The sequence below is a fragment of the Glycine max genome, chromosome 8, assembly GCF_000004515.6.
Source record: "Glycine max cultivar Williams 82 chromosome 8, Glycine_max_v4.0, whole genome shotgun sequence".
Classification (NCBI taxonomy): Eukaryota; Viridiplantae; Streptophyta; class Magnoliopsida; order Fabales; family Fabaceae; genus Glycine; species Glycine max.
This window is the reverse complement of record NC_038244.2, coordinates 36,620,738-36,633,706: the sequence shown is the minus strand read 5'-3', so window position 1 is coordinate 36,633,706 and position 12,969 is coordinate 36,620,738. Positions and strand designations below refer to the sequence as shown.

General features: G+C 32.7%; 1 pseudogene; it reads left to right on the top strand.

The window, feature by feature from the left end:
- Positions 1–723: 723 nt before the first annotated feature.
- LOC100803714 (UDP-glycosyltransferase 91A1-like) lies at positions 724–11,487 on the top strand (annotated as a pseudogene).
- Positions 11,488–12,969: the final 1,482 nt, after the last annotated feature.

The window sequence follows — 12,969 nt, the reverse complement described above, 5'->3', positions numbered from 1 at the left end:
TAATTGACAAAGATATAGGGATGTTATAAATCTTATAAATCTTCTCATATCATATTTATTTTGTACAGCTAAAAAACAAATAAATAACGTACGTGGTGCAACGTGATTTTTTTTAAATAATAGTATTAATTAAAAATATAAAATGCATTTTGACAGAAAACATTCATAATCGACACACTAGCGGCACAGCGTAAAATGTCCAATTGTTTTTTCTTAATTTTTTAACCAACATGTAAAGCTGATAAGATTTGACTAGATACATACAAGATAATTTAGTTTTGAAAATTTAACCAATCAGCATGTCTTTTACGAAAACATCTTCGAATAAATTATCATTTTACTTCTACTATCCCATTGGGACCATTGCTATCACACTACATAATCCAAAACATATGGACCCTGGTCACCCTGCCACGAGTAGCACCATAAATATTCATGTTTATTGGTATCGAAAGGTAATCTTAATAATATTGTTCAGAAATCAGATTTTAATCGTATCATCTTTTTTTATCTTATCATGATGGAAATATTAAAAAAATGTAACATTATCATCATAATTCAACGAGCTGTGATTGTCCTGTGATTATTGGTTAATAGAAAAAGGAAAAAGTCGAATTGATAGTGAAAAGAGATGCATTATAAAAAGGAGAAAATGAAATAAACAGAACGTGTACTTTTCTTTTAGCTCTTGGTTAAGTTTCTCATCCTAGAGCTTGTTCTGCTATGGCTGGAAACGAAGAAAAGCTTAACATAGTAATATTTCCATGGCTAGCCCAAACCTTGAACTTGCCAAGCTCATTGCTCAAAAGGGTCACCATATTAGTTTCGTGTCCACCCCAAGAAACATAGAGCGTCTTCCCAAATTGTCCCCCAAACTTGACTTCATTTCATCAAATTCGTGAAGCTTCCACTACCCAAAGTGGAAAACCTTCTAGAAAACGCTGAAGCCACCACTGATGTCCCTTACAACGTCATTCAGTATCTCAAAAAAGCCTACGATGATTTGGAAGAACCCTTTGTTAAAAAATAAAATAAAAAATGAGAAATAAATAAGAAGCAAAATACAAGGTCTTTAATTAAATAACAAAATAACAGTAACAAAATAAATTTAATTGACAACACATGAATAATGCATTATAACATACAATAAGTAGAAGGAAGAAATAAACCAGGGAAAGAATTATTTATCCTGGGTTGAAACGCGCAAATACTATCCTTAGAGAGAAAACGCATCCACTGCACAGGTAAGAAATACTGATTGCGTTCCTCTACGGCAACCCGTTGGTTTCGATTGTGTGCAGTGAAAGGATCCTCGAACCTTATGAACACCAATGCTCTTACTCTCAAGAAATAAATTTTTTCATAAGAGAAAAAATAGAAAAACTTTGAGAGAAAGGGATGAGACTGTAGCTCTGTGTGTCTTTAGAAAAGAGGATATATATATATATATATATATATATATATATATATATATATATATATATATATATATAGACATTTATGCAATAACAAAATATGACTGTTAGAAATTAACTTATCGTTGTAAAAAACAAACGTAACAAACTAGTTGACTCATTAAAACAAAAATCTTAAGAAAATCTAAAATAAATATTTTATTTTATAAAATAAAATTAATATAAGTAATATATATTTATAAATTTTAAATTATAGCACAAATATTTACCAATATTCCCCACATAATTTAAAATTTTAAAATATATTTTCTAAAAGATAATTTGTATAAAAACATAAGAGAAAGAGCATGTGATATTGTATTTCGGTATCAGGAACCTTCCGGGTTTGAGCCTTATACCTAGTGTTTATGAACTTTCACTCGAGAAAAATGTAGTGACTTAATTGGTCTTGAACTACATATTCTTTAACCGGACTTTAGTACACAATCCCTACAATATTGACATTCAATTAGGTTCTAATCAGTGATAGCATGTTACACGGTCTTGCGCTTGTATCTTGTTTCGTGAGTGTCACTTAGAGATTAGCCCATATTTCACAATTGTGGCCCCACCACCACACTCACTAGATGAATCCTCAAAGAGTGGGTTATGACCCTCACCCCTACAATAATTGTCATCGAATTCATTAAGAGGTATTTTTTTATACCAAAAATACACATATATAAATACTTCAACCTTAATATTACCACAATTTATAATACACCTCGTCATAGGAATGAGAAATGGAACAGCTCCGCCAAATTTCATTTTAGTGTACTTTTGCCAACAAACAATTTCGTTGTTACCCGTTGAACTCCATTTATGGGATCACCAATCACACGGAGATGGGTGTCCATTGTTGTAACTAAATAATGGGCTTTAGTCCCATTCCTCTCGACGACTCAAGTACTTGTTGACACGTCAACCCTTTTGTAAGCGGATCCGTAATATTATTTTCTGACCTGAGAAATCAAATTTCTAATAGACTTATGTCTCACTCTTAAATGTCTTCTTTTTTCATTAAAATTTTTGCTAGTAACTTTTGATATAGCAACTTGACTATCACAATGCATTGGAATTGGAGGTATAGGCTTATTCAACAATGGCAAATCACATAACAAATTTTTAAGAAACTCAGCCTCACTAGTAGCAGTATCTAAAGCAATAATTTCTGCTTCCATAGTAGAACATGAAATAATAGTTTCTTTAGCAGATTTCCATGATACTGCACCACTAGCTAAAGTAAAAACATAACCACTTGTTGATTTTGTTTCATCAGAATCAGAAATCCAATCTGCATCACTAAACCCTTCAATTACTACAGGAAAACATGTATAATGAATGCCATAATTGATGGTTTCTCTTAAGTATCTAAAAACTCTTTCTAATGCAATCCAATGAGAATGATCAGGATTATTAGTATACCTTCCTAATCTACCAACTACATATGCAATGTCAGGCCTAGAGAAGTTTGTCAAATGCAATAAAGAACCAATAATTTGAGAATATTTATGTGAAGAAATTCCTTTACTCAAATTTTTCTTTAGCTTGATGGATGAGTCATAAGGAGTAGAAACATGTTTCACATCAAAATAATTAAACCTCTTCAATAACTTTTCAACATAGTGTGATTGGGTTAAAATCATGCCATCATTTTTCTTTATAAGCTTAATACCCAAAATCACATCTACAGGACCAAGGTCCTTCATATCAAAATTTCTAGACAAGAAAGACTTCACATCATTTATGAATTGCATATTACTACCAAATATCAATATGTCATCCACATACAAACATAAAATGACACATCCACTATCATCAAATTGTTTCACATACACACATTTATCACTATTATTGATTTGAAAATCATACGAAAGAACAACTTGATCAAATTTTTCGTGCCATTGCTTTGGAGCTTGTTTCAAACCATATAAAGATTTAACAAGTTTGCAAACTTTCTTTTCCTTTCCCGGTTCTACAAAGCCTTCAGGTTGGCTCATATAAATTTCTTCTTCTAATTCACCATTTAAAAAGGCAGTTTTTACATCCATTTGATAAATTTCTAAATTAAAAACACAAGCAAGTGCAATTAAGACCCTAATGGTAGTAACTTTAGAAACAAGAGAATATGTATCAAAGAAATCTACTCCTTCTATTTGTTTACACCCAATCATAACAAGTCTTACTTTAAATTTTTCTATAGATCCATCAGTTCTTAATTTCTTTCAGAAAACCCACTTACAATCTATACTTTTACAACCAGGGGGAAGATCAGTAAGAAACCAAGTTTTATTATTTTTAAGAGAACTCATTTCATCATTAATAGCTTTTTTCCATAAAGGTGCATCAATAGACCTCATGGCCTCACCATAAGTTTTAGGATCATCTTCAAGCAAAAAAGAGCAAAATTCAGAATCAAAATCCTTAACTTTTTTAGATCTTTTACTCCTCCTAGGTTCAAACACAATGTCCTTATTAGTATTACTACAAGAAGACAAATTAGAACAAGAAGTATCACAAATAGATTTAGACAATTTATTTTTCAAAGGAAAAATATTTTCAAAGAAAGTAGCATCTCTAGATTCCATAATAGTACCATTAGAAATTTCAGACACTTTTGAATTAACTACCAAAAATCTATAAGTAGTACTATGCATATAGTATCCAACAAAAACACAGAATATGACATCCTTTTCTTATTAATGGGGATGTTTACCTTTGCTAGACATCCCCACACTTTAAGATATTTCAGGTTTGGTTCTCTTTTTCTCCATAGCTCATAAGGGGTTTTTTTCAAAATTTTTATAAGGCACTCTATTAAGAATATGACATGCAGAATACAAAGCTTCTCCCCACATATTACTTGGTAAACCAGAACTTACAAGCATAGCATTTACCATATCAAGCAATGTACGATTCTTTCTTTACGCAATACCATTAGATTGAGGAGCATACGGAGGTGTCACTTCATGAATAATACCATGCATTTCACAAAAATTACTCATGTCTAAAGATGTGTATTCTCCACCTCTATCGAAACGTAAAATTTTAATTTTTCTTTCTAATTGATTTTCTACTTCTGTTTTATATACTTTGAACTTATCAAATAATTCACTTTTGTGATTAACTAAACACACATAACAATATTTGGAGAAATCATCAATGAAAGTAATAAAATATCTCTTACCACCATGTGTTAACACATCATTACTATCACATACATCACTATGAACCAATTCAAGCAAGTTAGTTTCTCTTTTAATACATGTAGTAAAACTCTTTCTAGGTTGCTTTGCTTGAATACATGTTTCACATTTTTGTTTTAAATAAATGGAAGCCTTAGGAATAAGATTAAGAGGCATCATTCTTTTGATAGAATTCAGATTCACATGTCCAAGCCTACCATGCCACATATTAGAACATTCAACATTTGCAACAAAAGAAGAAATATTGGATATTTTATTAATAGAGTGAGACATAAGACTTAACTTAAACAAACCATCACAAATGTAGCCTTTACCAATAAAATTACCATGTCTCGTAATAACAACTCTATTGGATTCAAAAACAACCTTGTACCCTTGTTGGACTAACAAAGAAGTACTTATTAAATTTTTCCTAATATCAGAAATATGATAGACACCATCTAAAACAATAAAGTTTCTTGAAGATAGCTCTAGCTTCACTTGACCTTCTCCTAACACATGTGCCATACTCCCATTCCTCATGCTCACAGTACGTGTGCTTGATTCCTGATATAAAGAAAATAATTTTTTATCAGTACACACATGAACATTAGCCCCGAAGTCTATAAACCAATCATTTGAGTTAAAAACACAATTTAACTCAGGGCTAGTGACATGGTACCTGTCAAATGGGGAATCAGAGGCAGCACTGGTGGTAACAACATTAGCCTAAGGTTTAGGGAAAGACGTGGGCTGGCGATGACGTTGAAAACAATTCTTAGCCAAATGATTAGCTCGCCCACAAACAAAGCAAAAAATTTCATTCCCCGAATTTTTATCCTTAGGCTTATTGTTGTTATTAAAAGCATTGTTCTTATTTTTAGAAAAGGAAGGCTTTCTACCAAATTTATTTTTGTTAAACCCATGCCTTTTGAAGGACTTAGAGAAAGGTTTGCTAGAGCTCTCAACAAGATAGGCCTTAGAGTGAGAATCAGATTTTTGCAAGTGTTTTTGAGATGAACGATGTTTATCCTTAATGTGGAGACAGACAAGCAAATCATCAAAGGTAAAACTTTCATGTTTATGTTTCAGGCTTCGAGCAAAATCAGTCCACGAAGGAGGCAATTTTGAAATCATGAAAGCCACAAGCATAATGTCAGGCAAAATGATTCCTTTCAATTTCATGTCATAAATAATGTTTTCAAATTCATGGATTTGATCTGAAATAGATTTTCCATCAATCATTTGAAATTCAATCATTTTTTCACAAGAGTAACAACTTAAACCTTTTTTAGCAGATCCATATTTCAATTCAAGTGCTTCCCATAACTCAACAAAAGTTTTGGTATGGCAAAAAATCTTATATATGTTATCAGCCAAAGCACTTAAAATGCGTCCATGACATAAAATATCTTTATCAGAAACATCATGCTTAATGGTTGCATCAGTTTGAACTATATCAGTAGAGGAAGTTGAAGTTTTTATTTCTCTTTTAGAAATCACAGAGTATAAATCCAATTCAGTGAGCCAGAATTTCATTTGTTGTTGCCAACAAAAAAAAATTTCACCCATAAATTTTTCAGGCTTACTGGAAAGGGACTTAATCATATCCATGGCGAACATTTTGATAAAATAGGATGCTACTGCAGAAAAGACTATGCAAGAAGAAAGAGAAAAATAATTTTTCTCTCTAAGACTATTAAAAAATAAAATAAAAAATGAGAAATAAATAAGAAGCAAAATGCAAAGTCTTTAATTAAATAACAAAATAAAAGTAGCAAAATGAATTTAATTGACAACACATGAATAATGCATTATAACATACAATAAGTAGAAGGAAAAAATAAATCAGGAAAAGAATTATTTACCTTGGGTTGAAGCGCGCAAACGCTATCCTTAGAGAGAAAATGCACCTAGGTAAGAAATTCTGATTGCGCTCGTCTCCCAAGATACGACAACCCGTTGGTTTCGATTGTGTGCAGCGAAAGGATCCCCGAACCTTATGAACACCAATGCTCTTACTCTCAAGAAATAAATTTTTTTATAAGAGAAGAAATAGAAAATTTTGGGATAAAGGGATGAGACTATAGCTCTGTGTGTCTTTAAAAAAGAGGACATATATATATAAATATATATATATATATATATATATATATATATATATATATATATATATATATATATATATAGGCATTTATGCAACAACAAAATATGACCGTTGGAAACCAACCTACAATTGTCAAAACAAACGTAACAAACTAGTTGACTCATTGAAACAAAAATCTTAAGAAAATATAAAATAAGTATTTTATTTTATAAAATAGAATTAATATAAGTAATGTATATTTATAAATTTTAAATTATAGCACAAATATTTACCAACACCCTTGACCCATTTTCTCGAATCTTCCAAAGTTGATTGGCTCTTCTATGACCTAATTTCCTTTTGGACAAGTACTCTAGCTTCTAAACTTGGTATAAAGAGCGCCTTTTACAAAATATGTACTCCACCGTGTATGGACTTCATCGGACCCCCTTTAGTTCTCATGGGTGATAATCCCCTCCAGACAAAAATGGGAGACTTCACTGTTCCTCCACTGTGGATCCCTTTTCCAACAACTGTGGCATATTGGCACTTCAAGATCATGAGAATCTTCAACATCGTTTCTGATAATGACTCGGGCATTTCTGACATATACCGATTTGGTACGGCTATCCAAAACTATGATATTGTGGTAATTAGAGGGTGTATTAAGTTCAAACCAGAGTGGTTTGAAGTGCTAGAGAACATTTACCAGAAATCGATTCTCCTAGTGGGTCAACTGATTAACACTAGATTTGAGGGCAACGAGGATATCACCACATATGGCAGTGAATGAAGGAATGGTTGGACAATCAAGAACATGAGAGTCAGGTGTATGTGGTGTTTGGATGCAAAGTGAAACCAAGGCGAGATGAAGTCATAGAGATAGCTCTAGGTTTGGAGAAATTAAAACTTCCATTTTTTTAGGTACTAAGGGTTCAACATGGACCATGGGATCAAGATGTGCTAGTGTGTTACAGTCTATGAAGCACCGACACAGGACACAACATGGACACGGACACGTGGGCACCTGTAATGTCCAAAATATAGGACACAGACACGGCTATATATATATATATATAATAAAATAAAATTACATAAAATTAAATATGAGCAATAAGCATAAAAGATCTGTTGGAAATAATCTAAGTCTCACATCGGCTAAAAGTAATCCCACGTTAGAATATATAAGTGAAGGGCAACCCTCACCCCTTGAGCTAGCTTTTGAGGTTGAGTTAGGCCTTTCACATTATTCATTCTAAGATGGTATCAAAGTCAGTTCTGATCCTGGGATCACGCTTCCGCTAGTCCTTGCTTTGTGGTGACAAACGCCCACCATTTGTTGTTCATGTGCCAAGCCCAGGAAGTGCTTGGCATGAGGGGGTGTGTTGGAAATAATCCAAGTCCCACATCGGCTAAAAGTAATCCCACATTAGAATATATAAGTGAGGGGCAACCATCACCCCTTGAGCTAGCTTTTGGGGTTGAGTTAGGCCTCTCACATTATTCATTCTAAGAAGATCTAAATTGAAAATCAAGATTTATATATTCATCATCATCTCAAAAGAACTTTTCCTATGATAATGAGTCTCACAAAAAATACTAAGAGACCTCATTATACAATGTGGACGCTTTCTTTCTTTACAAAAAAAAAATTATAAAGCAAGATGATGAATTAGCAACTTCAAGTCTTCAAGAATTCCATAAATTAGCAATCATCATTGAAAAAAGACATCCTCTAACTCTGGTTCATTTACATAGGTTTGGTATCATCATCTTGTTCTTTAGCTTGACTAGGACTAGAAGCACTCATCTCTACAACAATTTAAAAAAAAATAAAAATCAATGTAAACAATTTCTAGGTAAAAGACAAACAAAAAAAAACAATTTCTAATAAATGTTATTCTTGCCTTACTGGCCATGTTGTAGCTTTATTCAAAACAGGATATGATTAGAGGTAGGCAGTAATTTTAGAGCTAGGCAGTAATTTAAATTCTAAACCAAAAAACTATGCAAGAGCTACGAGCTTATCAACCAAATGCCACAAAATTAAGGAATGTTTGGTATTAGAAGAAAAGCAATAAATCAATAATGCTTGTTCATTATGAAGAAACTAGAAAGGACAGCGCATACCAAAAACCAAAAAAGAAACAAAAAGCAATAACATGGAAGGGAGCAGCTGAGTAAATTAGAAAAGAGAAACAGGGGAGGCGATGACGTGCAACGCATACGAAAGGCGACGACGTGCAGCAAGGGAGGCGTTTGGTTCGCTTGCGGGAAACAACAAGGAGAAGACGAAGAAGATGGGAAACAACAACTAATTTTCACTAAGCACGCGCGTGCTCTTATCAAGCACGATCTTATCAACCAAATGCCACCAAATTAAGGAATGTTTGGTATTAGAAGAAAAAAAATAAATTAATAATGCTTGTTCTTATGAAGAAACTAGAAAGGACAGCGCATACCAAAAACCAACAAAGAAACAAAAAGCAATAACACGGAAGGGAGCAGCTGAGTAAATTAGAAAAGAGAAACAGGGGAGGCGATGACATGCATCGCTTACGAAAAGAAACAGGGAGTAGCTGAGCAAATTAGAAAAGAGAAACAAGGGCCTACCTGCGCGGGGAAATGGAGGCGACGACGTGCAGCAAGAGAGGCTTTTGGTTCGCTTGCAGGAAACAACAAGGAGAAGACAAAGAAGACGGGAAACAACAACTAATTTTCACTAAGCACGCGCGTGCTCTTATCAAGCACGATCGTGCTTCTCGAAAAACCTCCATTTTATGAAGCAAAAAAGGCACAATTCATACATCAAAACACACCCAAATTCAAAACGAATAGCACAAAGCATATGATCGCATCATGGGGAACAAAACCCCTTAATCGATTTCAAGAAAACATGCAAGAATCAAGAATTCCCAAATTTCTAGGTTTCTAACATTCAAAGCCAAACACTCAATTAAACCATTCAATTCACATCAGGACATCAATTGGCCCCTCAACCATGAGAATTTCTTAGTTATCATTGTATAGGAAAAATTAAAACACATAAATGAGTTATGAATGTACAAAAATGTGCGAAAATGAGTTCTGAACGTGGTGTCCAAATTTCAAGAAGATCCAACGGTTCAGATCGTAGTTTTACTGGGCTAGGTTTGGGTGTATGCGGGAAAAGAAAGAATTTTGGAAGAGGAAGAAGGGAGAACGAATTTGGGAGGAAGAGAGACAACATAGAAACATATTGTAAATGTGAAAATTCACCTAATATGTCTCTATTTATAACTAGAATACTCTGAGCTCATTATTTACTTTATTTTATTATTTTATAAAAAATGAACTCTATTTTACTCTTTCATCAAATAAATAACCAATTAAAACATCCCTTTATTTTCAAAAATATCATTTTACTTTATTTATTTTCTAATACTATGAAACTCTTATTTTAATTAACAAAAACATTTTTCTCTCATTTCTTTAATTTTTAAAAACTCTATTAATTTTTAAATAAAACTATTTTATTTTGTTTAGGAAAAACGGGGTGTTATAGTTAACACCTCATATGATGGGTTTCTATTTTTGTTTTTTCGGAATGATTTTCAAATGATATGGTCTTACCATAGGTTTAATTAAATTATGTGTACAAAAACAATATCATGATTTTTTTATCAGCAAATATTAATTTGTTAGTTTTTGTTAGAAATGTCAGTGAGGAATTCAAACCCACAACATTTCCCCCTCCCTTCACCCATCATCCTCATATTTAAGTCACTAAGTCAACCTTATATCCTCATCATAATCTTTTTATTATATACAAGTTTAGGTATTCCTTGTACCTCATATCTATTATATGTCCTCTTTGTTGATAAAAAGAATATATGATCTTGTGATAATAATTTTGAAGGACTAATAATAACATGGTGACAAGGGAGAAGGTGCAAATACATTACATGTAAAAGTAAAAACCTCAAAAAAGGGGGAAAGTAGGCCGACTCTTAATGTTGGTGGATTGGAGCCTGCGGTGAGGCACTCACAAAATTTAGATGGATGTGGAAAACAATACCTATCAAAAAGGAATTATGCTTGTGTTGGTCTACATAAAAATGCTAATCTCCAGCCGAAAGATTAAGACAAGGCCCTTCGTGATAGAAGAACATAACTGACACTTGAAGAACCTTGAGAGTATGGTGTATGTGATTGTGACGTTTGGAAGCAAAGCGAAACAAAGTCAAGATTAAGTCACAAAGATAACTCTAGGTTTGGAGAAATTGAATGTTCCATTTTTTTAGGTACTAAGGGTTCAATGTGGACCATGGGATCAAGATGTGTTACAGTTACTATAAGGGTTTGAGGAGCAAACTAAAGGGTGTGGAATAGTGTGCACCAGTTGGGCACCAAAATTGAAGATATTGAGCCATATGCATGTAGAAATTGGTGGGTTTTTGACTCACTCTGGTTGGACCTCCGTGGTGGAGGTTGTTCAAAATGAGAAACCTCTAGTTCTATTAACATTTCTTGCATACCAAGGATTGATTGCAAGACTGTTGGAAGAAAAGAAGATGGGTATTTGATTCCTTGGGATGAACTAGATGGATCTCTTACGAGTGATGTAGTTGCGGACTCAATAAGGCTGGTTATGGTTGAGAATGAAGGAAGGATCTACAGGGAAAAAATTAAAGAGGTGAAGGATTTATTTGTCAATGTTGACAGTCAAGAAAGGTATATCGATGAATTGCTACACTACCTTAGGAGGAGTCTTTATAATTGATAATCTTGTTGTTGTTGGTTCTACTTGAGCCTATGTTGAATTTGTTGTCAAAAAAATATAACATGGTCTTATCATGGTTTGTGTGGCTCATAACAAAAAGAACATTATCATCAACGGCAAGGAAGTATGTAATAGACACAAAATTTAAATCATGCTCATGGTTAACACGTCATATGCAGGGTTTCTCTTTTTTTTTCTTTTGAATGGTTTTCCATTGATATGATGTGTACGAAAACAATGTCATAATATTTTTATTGTATATGTATATGGGTTTAGCTATTCTTTGCACCTTGTATCTATTAAATGCCCTCTTTGTTGATAAAAACAATACATGGCCTTGTGATAATAATTTTGAAGGACGAGTAATAAAGGGACCAAACTTTTGTGACATGATGTTGGGGGTGTTTATTGATCCAAATTAACACAATAAACCAAATGATCCTAACCGATGATTTCTTTTCTTGTTTGGGTCTAACTCGAACCAAAAATATTAAAACTAGATGTTGATTGGCTCAGGTATTGAATTTACATTTTCAAACTCAATCCAATCAAAATTGAACTAATTATATTTCTATTATTATTTTTATTATAGTTTTTAATGCCTATAATAATGTCAGTTATTGTTGTTGTCTTGCTTTATATATATATATATATATATATATATATATATATTTAATGTTTGTAGCAATGTAACTTATTGCTTGTGACAACTATATTTTTATTTATGATCAAATCAATAAATCATGTTATTTTTATAATTTTTACTATTATTTAGTTGGTGTAAGTCAATTACACTCAAATATGTGGTTTACATTCTTTTCGGACAACATTATCGGTCAATTTTAGAATAAAACCATGTAATTTTTTTTTTCCAAAACAGATTTTTGGTTCAACAGCAACATCACTTCCGCCTCATTAACGGAAACATGGCAGCAACAAAGATCTGCATGTGCAATCAAGTAGCCATTGTCTCGATCATAGCTACCAACCAGGGGATTGGGTTTGGCTTCAACTCAACTCATATTGTCATACCACAGTTTATGTCAGAAAATAAAATAAAATAAAATAAATGAGAAGAAGATGCAAAGCCTTAAACTAAATAACAAAATAACAAGCAAAGTAAATTTAGAATATGACAGAACATGGATTAACAATGCAATATAACATATAATAAGCACAAATGAAAATAATTTTGAGGGAGAAATTTTAAATAACCTCGGTTGAAGCGCACAAACACTATCCTTAGAGAGAAAACACCCTCATCGCACTAGTAGCAAAATTTAATTGTGCTCCTCTCCCAAGATACGAAAACCTGTTGGTTCTGATCATGTGCAACGAAAAGATCCTCTAACCTTTTGAACATCAATGTTCTTGCTCTAAAAAAAATTATAAGAAAAGGAAGAGAAAAAATTTAGAAAAAAATGAAAATTGTTTTTTCTGATTGTGTCTTTTGACTAAAGAAGAGAGATATATATAGACATA